Raw genomic sequence first — 14886 nt, 5'->3', positions numbered from 1 at the left:
GGTTGTCCCCAGCAGTGCCCACCTCTGGACCCGAGCCTTGCTGCCCCCCAGCCTGTCCTCCACACTCCCATGCACGCCACCCTCTCCACGGTTCTGAGTGCCCCGTACGGTGTCCTTTTTCTTTAATTCCTCTTCTCTCTTCCAAAACATCCTCACCGTCTTCATATCAGCCAGCCAGCCCTGAGGAAATTGCTGTGATAACTTAGCAGTACCCACTGCAGCCCTTCTATAGAGCTTCTCCTGACGGGCGGGCACTGTCTGTGCAGGGACAAATGAGGAGGTGTGGTCCCTGCCCTGACCCTCTTTTATGGGAGGGTCAGAGGCTAAACATGTAATTCTGAGTATACAGAAAGCTGGGAAAAAAGGCAAATCCAGTGAAAAGGAGATACGTACACTAGACGGTCCTAACCTTGTGTGGAACACTGCATGTGTGCATAGGAGGAATGCGTAGCAAAGCTGATGTCGTGCACTGGTGGAATGATTCTCGCTAAAGCGTTAGTGATTGGTAGGTTGAGTGTCCTATTTCCCCGGGAGTCATTGGTTTTTTTTTGTTGTTTTTTTTTTTAAATTATTTATTTATTTATTTTTGGCTGTGTTGGGTCTTCGTTTCTGTGCGAGGGCTTTCTCTAGTTGTGGCAAGCGGGGGCCTCTCACTGTCGTGGCCTCTCTTGTTGCGGAGCACAGGCTCTAGACGCGCAGGCTCAGTAGTTGTGGCTCACGGGCCTAGTTGCTCCGCGGCACGTGGGATCTTCCCAGAGCAGGGCTCGAACCCGTGTCCCCTGCATTAGCAGGCAGATTCTCAACCACTGCGCCACCAGGGAAGCCTGGGAGTCATTGTTTTTAATGGATAACAATTAAAATGTTGTTTTCTTATGTCAGAGGGTCTGTTCGCAGCCGTGAGATTCCAGATGGTTCTGTTTAGCAGTGGCTGGCACTTGTGTTCAAATGCTGGGGACGTGGGGTAAGGGAGGTGGGGTCTCTACAATGCGGAGAACCCAGTGCCCTGGCCACAGGGGGTGTTCTGTGAAGGAGAGAGGGGGTGGGAGCTGGGAAGGGGTTAGGCCAAAGGGGTGGCCTCCGTCGGGGGGCACAGCTAGGGGGTGGTGAGACCGGGAGAAGCCCGGCCTGGGGCTGGGCTGTGCTGGCCCCGCCCAGCGTGGATGGACTTTTCTGCCTGGCTTGTCCTCGGGGACGCACCCCCTTCTTCTTCCGAGTGGTCGGTGGCTGGGTGTGTCCCGGGGCTCCCTCCCCGCGGCCCCTCTCCCGGCCCCTCGCTGGGATCCCTACAGCTCCCTCACTCTGCTCTCTCCCAACACGCCCAGCTCTGGCAACTTTCCAGGTGTTTGTTTTCCCTGAAACACGGATGGATACTATTTATGCAGAAGCGTTTTAGAGGGAGAAGCTGAGAAGGGGCAGCCGGGCCTCCTTGGAAGACGGGGGCTGCCGTGGGCTCTGGGACGGGGACGGTCACGGGTGATGTTGGGGACAGGATGCCCCCCCAACTCTGCCCACGGGTGCTGGACAGGGAGGGGGAAGGGCCATGTCTGTCGGCCGCCTTTCTGGGACAAGACTGGCCTTGTCACACTCTCCGGAGGGCAGCGGAGCCCCTCTCATCAGGGCTGCTCCATGGATGCTTCCGTGCCACCCGCTGTGTGCCAGGCCCCGCACGTGGCCCACAGGGACCTGCCCCAGATGCCCAGGCTGGTTCACAGGGACCACCACCTGGGCCAGAGGCGGGCTCTCTGGGTGGAGGAGAGAAGGTCCTGCATCGGGGCGTCGGGGTTGGTGTTTAGAGTATTTTGGAGGAGAATTGGGGTGGGGTGGAGAGGCCTGTCTTGCCCATCCCTTACTGGGAGCCCGAGCCTTCCCAGCCAGGAATTCCACCTTTCCATAGGAAGCGACCGTATGGTACCACCGTGTTGTCAGTAACAAAAGTAACAAATCACGCCCCAGTTTAGTGGCTTCCAAGGCACTAAACGTTGATTACTACACTGCTCTGTTCTTCCCGAATGCGGGAGCGGCTTGGCTGAGCTGCTCTGGCTTAGAGCGTCCCATGTGGTTGCAGGCAAGCTGGTCCCCCGATGGCCTGGCCAGGCTCGGGGATCCACTTCCAACATGTGTGACTCGCACGGCTGTCGGCTCGAGGCCTCAGTTGCGGGCCACATGGACTCTCCACCGGACTGCTTGGGCGTCCTCACGGTGTGGCGGCTGGTCCCCCAGAGCACGGCATCCCAGCAGGGTGGAAGCCGCAGTGTGCTTACGGCCCGGACTCGGAGTCCTGTGTGGTCAAGTCTGTCGCACTGCCAGAGCCCTGCTTCGTGGGGAGGAAGGTCCACCAGGACTGGCCACCGTCTCTGGCCTGGCTGCCCCAGTGGAACTGGGAGAGGGCTACTGATGGCGGGTCTGCCCGGGCAGCCCCGGGGGCTGGCACGGTGGGAGATCCTCCTTTGCTCTCACACCTCCTCTGGGGGTCCTGTCCCTGCTGCTCGGCCCCCCACCCCAGCACCTCTGCCCCGATCTCAGTTCAGGGACACGTTTTCTGGGTTTATTCCCACTGTGGTGACCCTGACATTATGCAACACGATGCCTGTGGAAGGATTACGGCACAGAAGCTATGATCCAGGTGAGGGGCCTGGCTGGGGAAGCTATGGCGTCGGCAAGGGCTGCTGCCCAGGGGAGCGGGCGGGCAGCGCAGCCAGGTACATCCCCTGCCCTGAGCCTGAGGACCTGCTGACTCAGACCCTGCTGCACTTGAGGGTCCCAAGCATTGCTATCACCCGCACACAGCCGTGGCTTCAGAGCGACAGTCCAGGAAGAAAACCCAGGTGGAAGGGCCTGCTGCGGCCCACGTGTGCTGAGACACACGAGACAAGGCATGTGGATTTTTCTTCAAAAGAATTCATCTTTTCAGAGAAATTTTAGGTTCACAGCAAAACTGAGTGAACTGTGGAGATTTCCCATACATCCCCTGCCCACACATGCACAGCCTCTCCTGTTAATCACATCCCCCACCAGCTGGTACCGTGTCGCAATCGATGGACCTACATTGACACATTATCATTACCCAAAGTCTGTAGTTTACATTAGGGGTCACTCTTGGTGTTGTACATTCTGTGGGTTTGGACGAACGTATGATGACGTGTGTCCACCTTTACAGTATCATACAGAGTAGTTGCACTGCCCTAAACGTCCTCTGTGCTCTGTCTTTTCATCCCTCCCTCCCCACTAACCCCCTGGCAACCACTGATCTTTTTACTCTCTCTATAGTTTTGCCTTTTCCAGAATGTCATATAGATGGAATCATACAGTCTGTAGCCTTTTCCGACTGGCTTCTTTCACTAATAATAGACATGTAAGTTTCCTCCATGTGTTTTCAGGGCTTGATAGCTCCTTTATTTTTAGCGCTGAGTAATATTCCATTGTCTGGATGAACCGCAGTTTATTTATCTGTTCACCTACTGAAGAACAGCTCAGGTTCTTCCAAGTTTGGGCAACTATGAATAAAGCAGCTTTAAACATCTGTGTGCAGGTCTTTGGGTAGACGTGAGTTTTCAGCTTTTGGGGGTGAATACCAAGGAGCACAATTACTGGACCGTGTGATAAGAGTATGTTTAGTTTTGCTAGAAACCTCCAGACTGTCTTTCAGAGTGGCTGCACCATCTTGCATCCCCGCCAGCAGTGAGTGAGAGCTCCTGCCTCTCCACATCCTCACCAGCATTTGGTGGTGCCGGTGTTCTGCATCTTGGTCGTCCTAATAAGTGTGTAGTGGTGTCTCGTTGTTGTTTTGAGTTGCATTTCCCTGATGACGTGCGATGTGCAGCATCTTTCTCATATACTTATTCGTTACCTGTGTATCTTCTTTGGTGAGGTTGATGTTAAGGTATTTTGCCCATTTTTTTAATTGGGTTGTTTTCTTATTGTTGAGTTTTCAGAGTTCTTTGTGTATTTTAGATAATAGTCCTTTATCAGATGTGTCTTTTGCAAATATGTTCTCCTAGTCTGTGGTTTGTCTTCTAATTCTCTTAATGTTGTCTTTCTCAGAACAGAAGTTTTTTATTTTAATGAAGTCCTACTTATCCATTATTTCTTTCATGGATCATGCCTTTGGTGTTATATCTAGAAGTCGTCACCATACCCAAGGTCACCTAGATTTTCTTCTATGGTACCTCCTGGGGGTTTTATAATGTTGCATTTTACATTTAGGTCTGTGACTTATTTCGAGTTAATTTTTGTGAAGGGTGTAATGCCTGTGTCTAGATTCATCTTTTGCTTGTGGAGGGATGTCCAGTTGTTCCAGGACCATTTGCTGAAGAGGCTATCTTTGCTCCGTTGTATTGCCTTTCCTATTTTGTCAAAGATCAGTTGACTGTATTTACGGGTATCTGTTTCTGGGCTTTGGGTTCTGCTCCATTGATCTGTTTGTCTAGTCTTTCACCAGTACACACTGTCTTGATTACTGTGGCTTTCTAGTAAGTCTAGAACAAAGTCCTCTGACTTTGTTCTTCAATGTGGTGTTGGCCCTTCTGGGTCCTTTGCCCCCTCTCCATATAAACCTTAGAATCAACTTGTCAATGTCCACAGAGTTAACTTGCTGGGATTTTGATTGGGATTGCGATGAATCTGTAAATCAAGTTGGGAAGAACTGACGTTGTTCTGACAATATTGAGTCTTCCTATCCACGAATATGGAATATCTCTCTGTTTATTTAATTCTTCTTTGATTTCGTTCATCAGAGTTTCGCAGTTTTCTTCATATAGATCTTAAACATATTTTGTTAGGTTTATACCCAAGTGTTTCATTTTAGGGGGTGCTAATGTAAATGATATTGTTTTTTATTTCAAATTCTACTTGTCCCTTTCTGGTGTATAGGAAAGTGATAAATTTCTATCTATTAATCTTATATCCTGTAACTTTGCTATAATCACTTATTCATTCCCGTTTTACCGACAAAAACAGTTTTATTTCTTCTCTCCCATTCAGTGTACCTTTCATTTCCTTTTCATTAACAAGGACTCCAGTATGATGTTTGAAAAGCAGTGATGAGATGGGGCATCTTGGCCTTGTACCTGATCCTAGCAGGAAAGCTTTGAGTTTCTCATCCTTAGGTATGATGTTTGTTGTTGATTTTTTTGAAACAGTCTCTATTAAGTGGAGAAGGATACCCTCTATTCCTAGTTTACAGAGAGTTTTTGTCATGAATGGATATCAGATTTTTGTCACATTTGTTTCTGCATCTATTGACGTGATCGTATGATTTTTTTCTTTTTTAGTCTTTCGATGTTATTAACTGATTTTTGAACATGGAACCAGCAGCCGTGCATACGTGGGATAAACCCCCTTAGTCATGGTGTATAATTTTTGTACATGGTTGGATTTGATTTGCTGATGTATTCTGAGAAGTTTTGCATCTGTGTTTGGGAGTGCTGATTTTTACCCAAACCAGAGGTGCTGAACACTGAGCTGATCCAGGCTGCCCTCCTCCTTGCCCGGTGCACTGGCGGCTCAGCCCCTTCTGCCTCCTCATCAGGTTGGAATGCAACTGCCCTCCTTTCTGTGCCGTGGCCCGGGTTGAAGCCACCTTTGTTCCCTACCAGGGTGATGCCTGGCAGTGTCCACCATCCTGCCACAGCAAAGGGGCCTGTCTCCCTGCGACACCCTGCCCCCGGCTCCTCGCCTGGGTGCCTCTTGTCCCAGCTCCCAGTCCAGCCTCACACAGCCCTCGCAGGCCCTCCTCTGCCTGGAGCCAGCTGCTTCCCCAGGTTTTTGCAGCCCACCCCTTCCCCTCCTATGGGTCTCAGCGAAATGTTGCCTCTTCCAGGAAGCCACCTGGAATCCCCCAGCCGAGGCCCCCTTGTTCTTCCCCCCGGCTGCACGGCTCTGTCTGCCCCGCCCTCACGTGGGGCAGTGCCGCCTTTGCTGCGGGCACTTCTCAGAGTGGGATCACAGATGGACAGTGGGGAGGCTGCTGTCCAGGACACTGGATCACAGCCTGGGGAGGCTGTTCATTACAGAGCAGGACCAGATAAGCACACGTCAAGAGTGAGCATTTAAGAACCTGCAGCAACACCTGCAATCTTCCCGTCATAGTTCATCCTTCCTGTATCTTACCAGACTATCGGCATGTGATGGAGATGGAATTAAAAACCAAAGCACTGGGCTTTCAGCAGGGTGGATGGAGCAGTGGGGAGCGGGCTTTGCCCTGAGCCTACCTTCTCCCTGCACGCAGGCGCCCCGGGGGGCGGGGCAGGCCTGGGATGCCTGAGACCACGTGCAGGAGACAGGCCTGAGTAACGGATGACCGGAGCCCCGGTACCCGCCGCCCATCACCCCTGCACCTGGACTCCGTGGCCAGCTGCCCACATTATGAACCCGGGCGCGCCTGTCCCTCTCTCCAGGGAGTGGGAGCGAATTCGTGAGGCTGCGGCCAAGGCCGGCCACTTGCCGGACAGCTGCTGTCCGCAGATTCAATCAGGGCTGTCAGGAACTTCAACTTATTACTTTCTGATGACGAGTCGTTATTGCCAGCTCATCACAAGGTGAAAGAGGAGCATGGCAGAGCTGGTGCTACGGCTTCCTGAGGGAATGAGGGCGAAAGGGCGCCGTGAATCGGCACGTTTTTGGCGATGCCCCCCAGAGGCTCTCGGTGTCTTCACAAGCCCAAAAGAGCGGGTGCGGCTGGGAGGGAGGTTTTGTCTCCTTTTTTCACAGATGGCACGAGCTAATTACTCTCATTTGTGTAGCACCTTACACCTCTGTAGGCTCTTCTCAAAATGTTGGGAAACAGATGATCACGTCTGTTTTTGTAGCTGTGTGAGAGCTTTTCCATTAACAGGATCGGGCAGGACCATCTGCGTATTTAGTGGAAAGTTTGCCACCAGCAGCGAGTTTAAAACTTTGCAACAAGGGCTGAGCAGCATGTCTCTCACCTGTGTGTGGGCTGCCCGGGAGGGGCCGGGATGCGGTCCAGAGGCTGGGTGGGGGGCCTCCTACAGCCCTCAGCTCTTCTCGGCCGGCTCACCTTGCCTGGGCTGCTGATAATCAAGCCAGAGAGCATTCCAGAAAAACATGGTGGCTGGAAGTCCCTCTACTGCCAGCTGGTCCTCAGACAAGTGAGCCCACCTCCCCGAGCCTCAGCGTCTGGGAGAAATTGCAGCCGACGGGCTCCCGGGGCTCCCGGTCCTGGGAAGTGAGGATGGGGTGTGTGGCCCCGACGGAAGGTTCCCGGGGATGAATGGCAGCACAGGAGATCTGCAGCCATGCAAGGTCCTCCGTCTCTGTGCAGCTCCCGGGTCATCTCTCCTGTGGCGGAGAGCCCCTCCCAGTCAGCTTCAAGTACATGTTCACGCAATTCGTCATTAAAGCAGCGACATCGCCAAGGGAACTCACAGCCCGCCTGCCTCGGGGGCCCTCAGGCTGCAAGGGTGGCAGCCTCAGCAGGAGCTGGTGGGCCGTGGCGAGGAGGAGAAGGGGCCTGGGGGGAGCCGGTGTGGACAGAGCCGCATTCATCCGACACGTGTTTACACAGTGCTGTAGATACGAGGTGAGCTGATTGGCTCAGGCTAACAGGGCACCAGACCCTCATTCATTCACTCAACAAACGTTTGCTGAGTGCCGGCTTCATGTTGGGGACCGTTCTTGGGTGCTGGAGACGTGAAGGCCAGGACGGACGTCCTGCCCGCGGGGAGCGGGCATTAGACTCCTGTGGCCGCTGTAACGAAGCACCGCAAATGCAGTGGCCTAAAGCCATATCCGTGTATTACCTGACGGCTGTGAGGTCGCATGTCGAAAATGGGGCTCGAGTCGCCCCCACGCGGACGGGGCTGGTTCCTTCTGGAGGCTCAGGGGGAGCGAGTCCTTGCTCTGCATTTTCCAGCTTCTAGAGGCCATTTCTTGCCTCACAGCCCCTTCCTCTGTCTTCAAAACTAGCAGCACAGCATCTTCCGATCTCTCTGACCTGCTTTCCTCATCACATCGCCTTGAACTCTGACTTCCTGCGCCTTCTCATCAGGACCTTGTGATGACATTTAGGGCCACCTGGATGACCCAGGATCATCTCCCATCTCAAGATCCTTAACTGAATCACATCCGAAAAGTCCCTCCGGCCCTGAAAGGTGAGGTATTTGCAGGTTCTGGCATTAGGACGTGAACCTCTTCGAGGGGCCATCATTCTGCCGAATGAGGGGAAGGAGTGGCCCTCCCACGGATTTGTATACCATGAGTAACACCGACGTGGGTTTGGTCGGAAAAGGCAGCGAGATACGGGGTGGAGGGCGAGGACAGGGTGGTCAAGAGAGGGGTCTGCAAAATGACATTTCACCTGCAGGGAGGGAGGGAGCGAGCCACAGAGACAAGGGGACGGTCAGTGCAAATGTCCTGGGGTGCTGACAGTGGATGCCGGCACACCGAGATGAGTCGCCGGGAACCTGTGACAAAGGCTTCTGTGCCGCGGCAAGGGAGGGGTCCACAGGAGGATGAGCAGGTGAGGGCCAGCCCCCAGGACTGATGTCGCAGGCTGGGAGAGACGCTGAAGGAGACAGAGGTGCAGGGGAGACACCTCTGAGACAGAAGAGACCCAGTTCCTGGCGGGGCTGGGAAGCCAGGGGAGGCCAGCGAGGTGGGTGGCCTAATCGCAGGGTGTGGAGCCCAGCAGGCCAGTGAGGGGGGCCCCGAGGTTTGAGAAGGGTGCCGGGGTCGTGCGGGTGGGGAGGGGGTCACACTGCAGCCCGAGAGGCAGTGGGAGGTGCCATGGTGGGAGGCGAGGGGGTGAGAGGGTTACAGAGGGGGCCGGGAGAGGGTGCTTGGAAGCTCACACAGGCTCTGGCTGATCCAGAGCAGGCCTGAGCTGGCCGGCCGCCCTGGAGGTCCGGAGAAGACGGGGAGGACAGACCCAGGGAGCGTGTAGGACGTCCAGCCTCAGTGGGAAGGTACCCAGCCCCTCCTCCCCCTGCCTCCTTGACGGCTTAAAGCCTTCATCGGCCCCACTTTTGCAGAAACAATGCTGCCGGCCCATCCCTGGTCCTACAGGAGCGTCCACTCCCAGGGACAGGCCCATAACCGCAAGGCAGGGTCTGAGTGGTCAGAAGGGCAGCAAGAGTGGGGGAGGGCCCGGAAGCACGGGAGGAGGCCCCTCCTGTCCAGCTGCGTGCTGCGTGCCACTCAGAGACGCCAACGCAGTGCCCGGTGCTTCCGGCTCCTGGCCGCCTGGAGAGTCAGCCTCTGAGCTTCCAGCCAGTGCTGGTGGCCAGAATTCCATGTCAGATAGGCAGGAAGTTATATTTCTTTTATGTCAATGAACTAATGGAAACAAATAGCAGGACCATCCCTGACCCACAGGGACAGCCCTGGGACTTGTGACTGAGCAGCTAAGGACCACGAGAGGGATGCTGGAAGGTTCCGTGCCACCAGGGTCAGCTGAACAGGGTCGTGCTCTCACGTGGCAACCCTGGCCCCGTTTCCTCATCCTGACATTTCAGAGCAGCCTAATGTCTCCTCTGTCTGGGCAGACGCACAAAATATGCCCAAAAGGATGCTTTTAAAATGTACTCTGCACAGCCTGACAAAACACCTGCACCCACGTCCGTCCCCGGACAGTTGCCGGGTTCGAGGCCTGTGTAAGCTATGGTTTTAGGACGCGTCTTAGAATGCCGAGGTGGGGAGGCCACCGTGTCACAGGGCAGGAAGGTTAAGGTCCTGCTGCCCTCTCCAGGGGGTGGAGGGAAGAAGGGCTGTTGCTGCCTGGGGCCCCAGCGTCTTCCGGAGCCATCCTGGGGAGGTACAAACCTGCCTCTTCCCCAGATCCCTCGCCCCTTTCCTGTCTCTGTTCTTCCTGGCAAGGTGGGACCACAGGAACGCGGGCCCCCTGGGAGTTTGAGGAGACAGTTCAGGTGTGACAGGAGGAAGGCTTCTCTTGGTGTCAACCACCAAACACAGAAGGAGGAGTGACTGGGCACCCTCTGCTGGGGCAGTGCCCGGACCGCCTCACCCTGCTTCCTGGGCTGCACCGTGATCCGCACGCTCTGGGGGTAGAAGCGCCACTGTTTTCCCTGTGCAGGTGTCGCCAGATGACCCAGGACCTCAATAGACTATTCACGTTAATCCAAACAAGAGCGGGTGCCTGGAGCTGTGCGAGTTGCTTGCCCCGTTCAGCTGGACAGTGCTGGGTGCTGGAGCCCAGCCTTGGGTCCACGTCCCTCCTGCTGCCCTGCTCTCCAGGCAGCAACCGGGGAGGTCGGATTTCATCATCTGCTGAGTCACCATCCCCTACAAGTTGGGCAGCGGGTGTGAGATGCTGGCCATCCCTGGAACTCGCATGGTCCCGTCTGGGCCCTGCCCTGAGTGAACCCCAAGTTCTGCAGGCGCGAGTGGCTCTCCCGGGGATGAAATCGGATGCGGAGAAGGGCCCTCCGATAGGAAGGGTGGCAAAACTCGGGGGGTCAGTATCCAAGTCCTCAGTGTTACCTGCAACCAAACGGGGAGCTTCAGTGGGTTCCTGTCAGAGATTGTTTTTGAGTCTTGGCCTTTTTTTTCATTACTAACAGAGAGAAAGATGCAGCTCACTCTTTTTTTTTTTTTTTTCTGTGGTACGCGGGCCTCTCACTGCTGTGGCCTCTCCCGTTGCGGAGCAGAGGCTCCGGACGCGCAGGCTCAGCGGCCATGGCTCACGGGCCCAGCCGCTCCGCAGCACGTGGGATCCTCCGGGACCAGGGCACGAACCCACGTCCCCTGCATCGGCAGGCGGACTCTCAACCACTGCGCCACCGGGGAAGCCCCCGCAGCTCACTCTTTGGTGCCTGAATGTAAAAGAACAGCTCCGAGCTGTAGCCTCATTGCAGAATCTTCCAAGGTACAAGTCAGCCACGAGGCCTGTTAGGTTTTTATTCCTCACTTTCAAAAACACAAGCTGTTTCTCCCCCGGAAGAGTATGTAATGTGCGAAAACATTAGGGATATTGCAAAATGGTTGCATGAAATAACTGTGGAAATATTTCACCAAAGCATTAACCTTCGCTTGCTGCCCTCCCCTCCCAACCCAAGGAGAGATGATAATTTCTTCGAGTCTTCATCTCGTGCCTCTATCTAATTGCTGCTTTAAATCACAAAAGCCTTTAGAGTTATGAACGCAGAATGTGCAGAGCTGTATTTAGACAGTGCTCACCTACAAACCTCCCGATCCAGCGCCCCCACCCACCCCGGCCCAGAAGGGAAACAATGGGGAATGGGCGGGACATCGGCGGCCTCATCCCCGAAGTGTTTGTGAACATCCGCGGAAGTGTTGTACGACAAGGGGGGGCTCATGTCTTTCTGTCGGTGCTCTGTTCTTTCTTTCTGAAGGATGGATAATTCCTGGGAGTTTGTGTTTCACTCATAATTGTTTTTTAAATTAAGGTACACTTTGCAGCCCTGACTGCTGAGATAAAGACGTGCGTGGCTGGTGGGGAAGCACCTTGCTCTTGTTAAAAGAAAGGTGATAAGACACTGCACTCTGGTAACTTGCAGAGCTTAGAAATCAAAGCTACCCCTGTACATCTTGCTGTAAAAGCCATTGTCTTGTTCTTTCATCTTCCTTGCGTTTCTCTGGGTCACAGAAGGGGAGGCTGGGAGTGGAGAGCAGAACCTGGAGCTGTGGGGAAGGTGCACCGAGAGTCTTCACCAGCTTCCTTCCGCCCCCGGGCATAATTGTGCTGGGCTCGCTCTGTGTGCTACCTCATTGAATTATGGCAAAAACCCTTCAAGGCCGAGGTTGTTAGTTCAACATAGTATCTCCCTGGTTGCGGTGAGTCCATGAGTCTGACTGCGGGCTACAGGCTCGTGCCTCACGGTTTGAGGGTGATGGTGCTACGTCAGATATGGAATCAGAGAGGTTTAGGGGGAGCTCCAAGGCCACACAGCTCATGCCACTTGCTTCCAGACCTCAGATCTTGGCAAGGCAGCTCGCCGCACTCTTTTGCACCCGCCACGGTCGGTGCACGTAGTAGGTGCTGATCACATAGTAGGGACCCTGAGATGAACTGCAGCCTCCTGCCCAGGACTTTCTCTTTTCAGCAGCCAGAAGAGTCTAGTCCAAAGGCTGCCTTTCTCTGAGAGATGCCTTGTCTTTCCAAGGAAAGTCCAGAAACTTCTTTCGCCATACCCTACCGTGCACTCGGCAGGAGCGAGGCCCACTGGGGACAGATTGCGTTTGGGCCGGGGCAGTGGGCTCGGTGGGCGGGACAGCCCTCTGCAGGCGAAGGCTCGGGCGGGCGTGGATGACGCCAGGGGCTCGCCCTCTGCCTCCAGTCTTCCCGTTCTCTTTGCCTAAATCATCTGAAAAACATCATTCCTGGTTCATTGACCTTTCTGCACATTTTAATTTACGCTCAGGAGTGAAATGTCACATAATCTTTATGCATTTGGCTGAGCTTCTCTGCCGCTATGTTAAAAAGAAAAACAATTCCTTATCAAGGTTTCATGTCAAACTTGTACAAGGGGTAATTACCCCAGGATAAATGCTGCATTTGCATGCAGCTCGTCGAGCAGTGCCCTGGAAGGGTGCGTTGGAAGGTCTGGGGAACTGGGGTAAGGACTGTGCGTGGCCAGGATCCATCGCCTCCAAAATGACTTCATTAACTGGCTGTTTTTCCTGCCGGGGGTTAAGCCACCACAGTGCAGCTCAGGTGGGCGGGAATCTGTAGAGACATTCACCTGCAAGACCCAGCCCAGCGCCAGGCTCTCTCCCCTGGCTTTGGGATTTAATGGCCAACACTCTCCATCGGCCTCCGTCAGAGAAACGGGTGCGAAAGAGTGGGCGAGGGCTCCCTGGACCTCACCTTTCTGCTCAAGGTGAGCAAAATGTCAGCATCACAACCTCCACTTTCGGGGATCTTACAGTCTAATATGAGGGAAAGAACAAACAGAAAAGGCAGGGAGGCCAGGAAGCCTTTGCCAACCCGCGCGCCCCAGGCTGAGATGAAACGGCATTGGTTTTGGAGGCATCTATTAAACCTGTTTCCTTAGATGCAGGACTTGCTTTGGGTGTGTGTCGTTCTAACTGCCATTTTGTTTATGGTAGAAGAGAAATCCCAGCTGGAGATGCTGTGACAGGTCTGTGCAGGAACAAGGGTCTCACTCGAGACACCGTCATTACCTTGGTTGCTATGAGCACGTTAACGCGTTACTGACAGAGTCCACCCTTACTTCATCCCACAGGGTAGGACGTCGTTCCCTCCCTCCTGGGCAGTTAGGGCTGGCCTCGTGCTCTGCTTTGGCCAGTGAACCAGGAGCAAGCATCCCTCCCGGGAGGGAACCAGGGAGCCAGTGACTCCCGTTTCTCAGCAGCAGATGCTCCCAGCTTGGCGATCACGGAAACAGAAGAAACCTCTCTCAGGATTCCATAGCAGAGCCTCCCCACTGGCCCACAGCGGCAGGTCAGGTGCTTTGGGAGCTGCTCATTGCTTCGGCGTAACCCAGCCTCATGCCGACTGATACACCCTGAGTTCCCAATATGCATCTCTTCCAGTGGTCATAGAAATGGTTTGGGTCCAACCGTTTTAGGTCATACAGTCCCCTGGCCCTCGCAGGACTTCCCGGGCCCCTGGTGTCTAATGGAGATTTCCGAGAGGGAGCTACAGTGTACACCGTGGCCACGGGTGTGAAGCCGTGTTCCTACCCCTCCCCCACACTGGCCCTGGACCTGGGGCCCGAGGCATTCTTCGGATGGTGATGTCGTGACCAGTAAATAATGTGCTCCTGCTTCCTTAATGCTCTTCAGAAGCGGGATTAGGACCAGAAACAACCAAACAGGTGTCTCGGGTCTTTGCCTCCTTTGGGACGGTCCCTGGCCGAGGAAGGGGATGTTTGGGGAAGACAGTTAAGAGGAAGAGCCGTGTTCTTTCTTTCCGTGTCCCGGTAGAATTCACTCTTCACCACCGAGCGTTCCTCGTCGTGAACCTGGCGAATATGTCCCCAGGTCCCGACCATCAGAGCCCAAAGTATGTCGGAGGGAGGCCCATCCTGGAAAGCGCTCAGAGCGCACCGCGTGTGGCCCCGTCCCTTCTGAAGAACTGCTCTGTGGTGCCCTGAAGGGCCTCATGGAGCCCAGACCGGCCCAGGGCGGGGGGCCCCAGGTCTCTGTGGGGCTGTCCCTCTGCCCAGGGCGTCTTAGCCTGGCCGGATTAGCTCCTGCCTTCCTTCAACCCCTGCCCGGGATCCACCACCAGGATCCCTCCTGGGCTCTCCCAGCACCTTGCACCCCAGAGTCCCCAGCAAGCTGCCCCCACCTGAGCTCCTGGCTGCATTTGCTCAAGGCCCACCTGGCCCCTGAGGATGTTTCCGTCCTTGGTTGATGGGCACCCCAAGGGTCTGCTCGTCTCAAGGGGGTCCCCAAACATCACAAAGCCAAGTGTGACATGAATGTGTCCAGAACAAGAAAGCTCTGATGAGGGAAGACCCAGGGGGAGGTTGCCGGCTGTCAGTGTGATTGAGAGGGGGAGGAAATGTGTTCACACTTCCTGAGCTCTGATTCCTTTAGAAAAATGTTTGGCCGCCGACCCACGTGTGTTTGCAGAGGGAGCAGCTGGTAAAGTTCAGGGGCGGGTTTGGATTCCAACGGAGACTGAAGATGTGCCCCGCGAGTGGGGCTGTCAGACGCCAGGGGCCCCGAAGCCGGTGCAGGAGGGCGGTCCGGGGGCTCTAGGCTGTCTCAGCCGTCCCTCCCCACCCACAGGGAGCGACCCCTCCCGGGGTGACAAGCGTGCCCCCATCTCGGCACTGGCGACCTCAGGTCGGGGCCAGAACAGCCGGGCAGCAGCCTGGTTCAGACCCCACATCCTGCCCGGACTCCAGGGAAGTCCTCTCCCTCGGAAGCCTGGGTGACCCTGGAATTTGTGGGCTCAGAGAAATTGGGAGGAGG

The 14886-nt window shown here is 55.0% G+C and overlaps 1 protein-coding gene across 4 annotated transcripts in view; it reads left to right on the top strand.

The window, feature by feature from the left end:
* Positions 1 to 14886, top strand: part of CDH4 (cadherin 4) — a 558545-nt gene that overhangs the window by 367875 nt on the left and 175784 nt on the right. The gene's annotated exons all lie outside the window — the stretch shown is intronic.

This window comes from Phocoena sinus, chromosome 15 (genome assembly GCF_008692025.1).
Source record: "Phocoena sinus isolate mPhoSin1 chromosome 15, mPhoSin1.pri, whole genome shotgun sequence".
NCBI lineage: Eukaryota > Metazoa > Chordata > Mammalia > Artiodactyla > Phocoenidae > Phocoena > Phocoena sinus.
The sequence above is the reverse complement of the archived record's forward strand: the minus strand, read 5'-3'. Positions and strand labels throughout refer to the sequence as shown.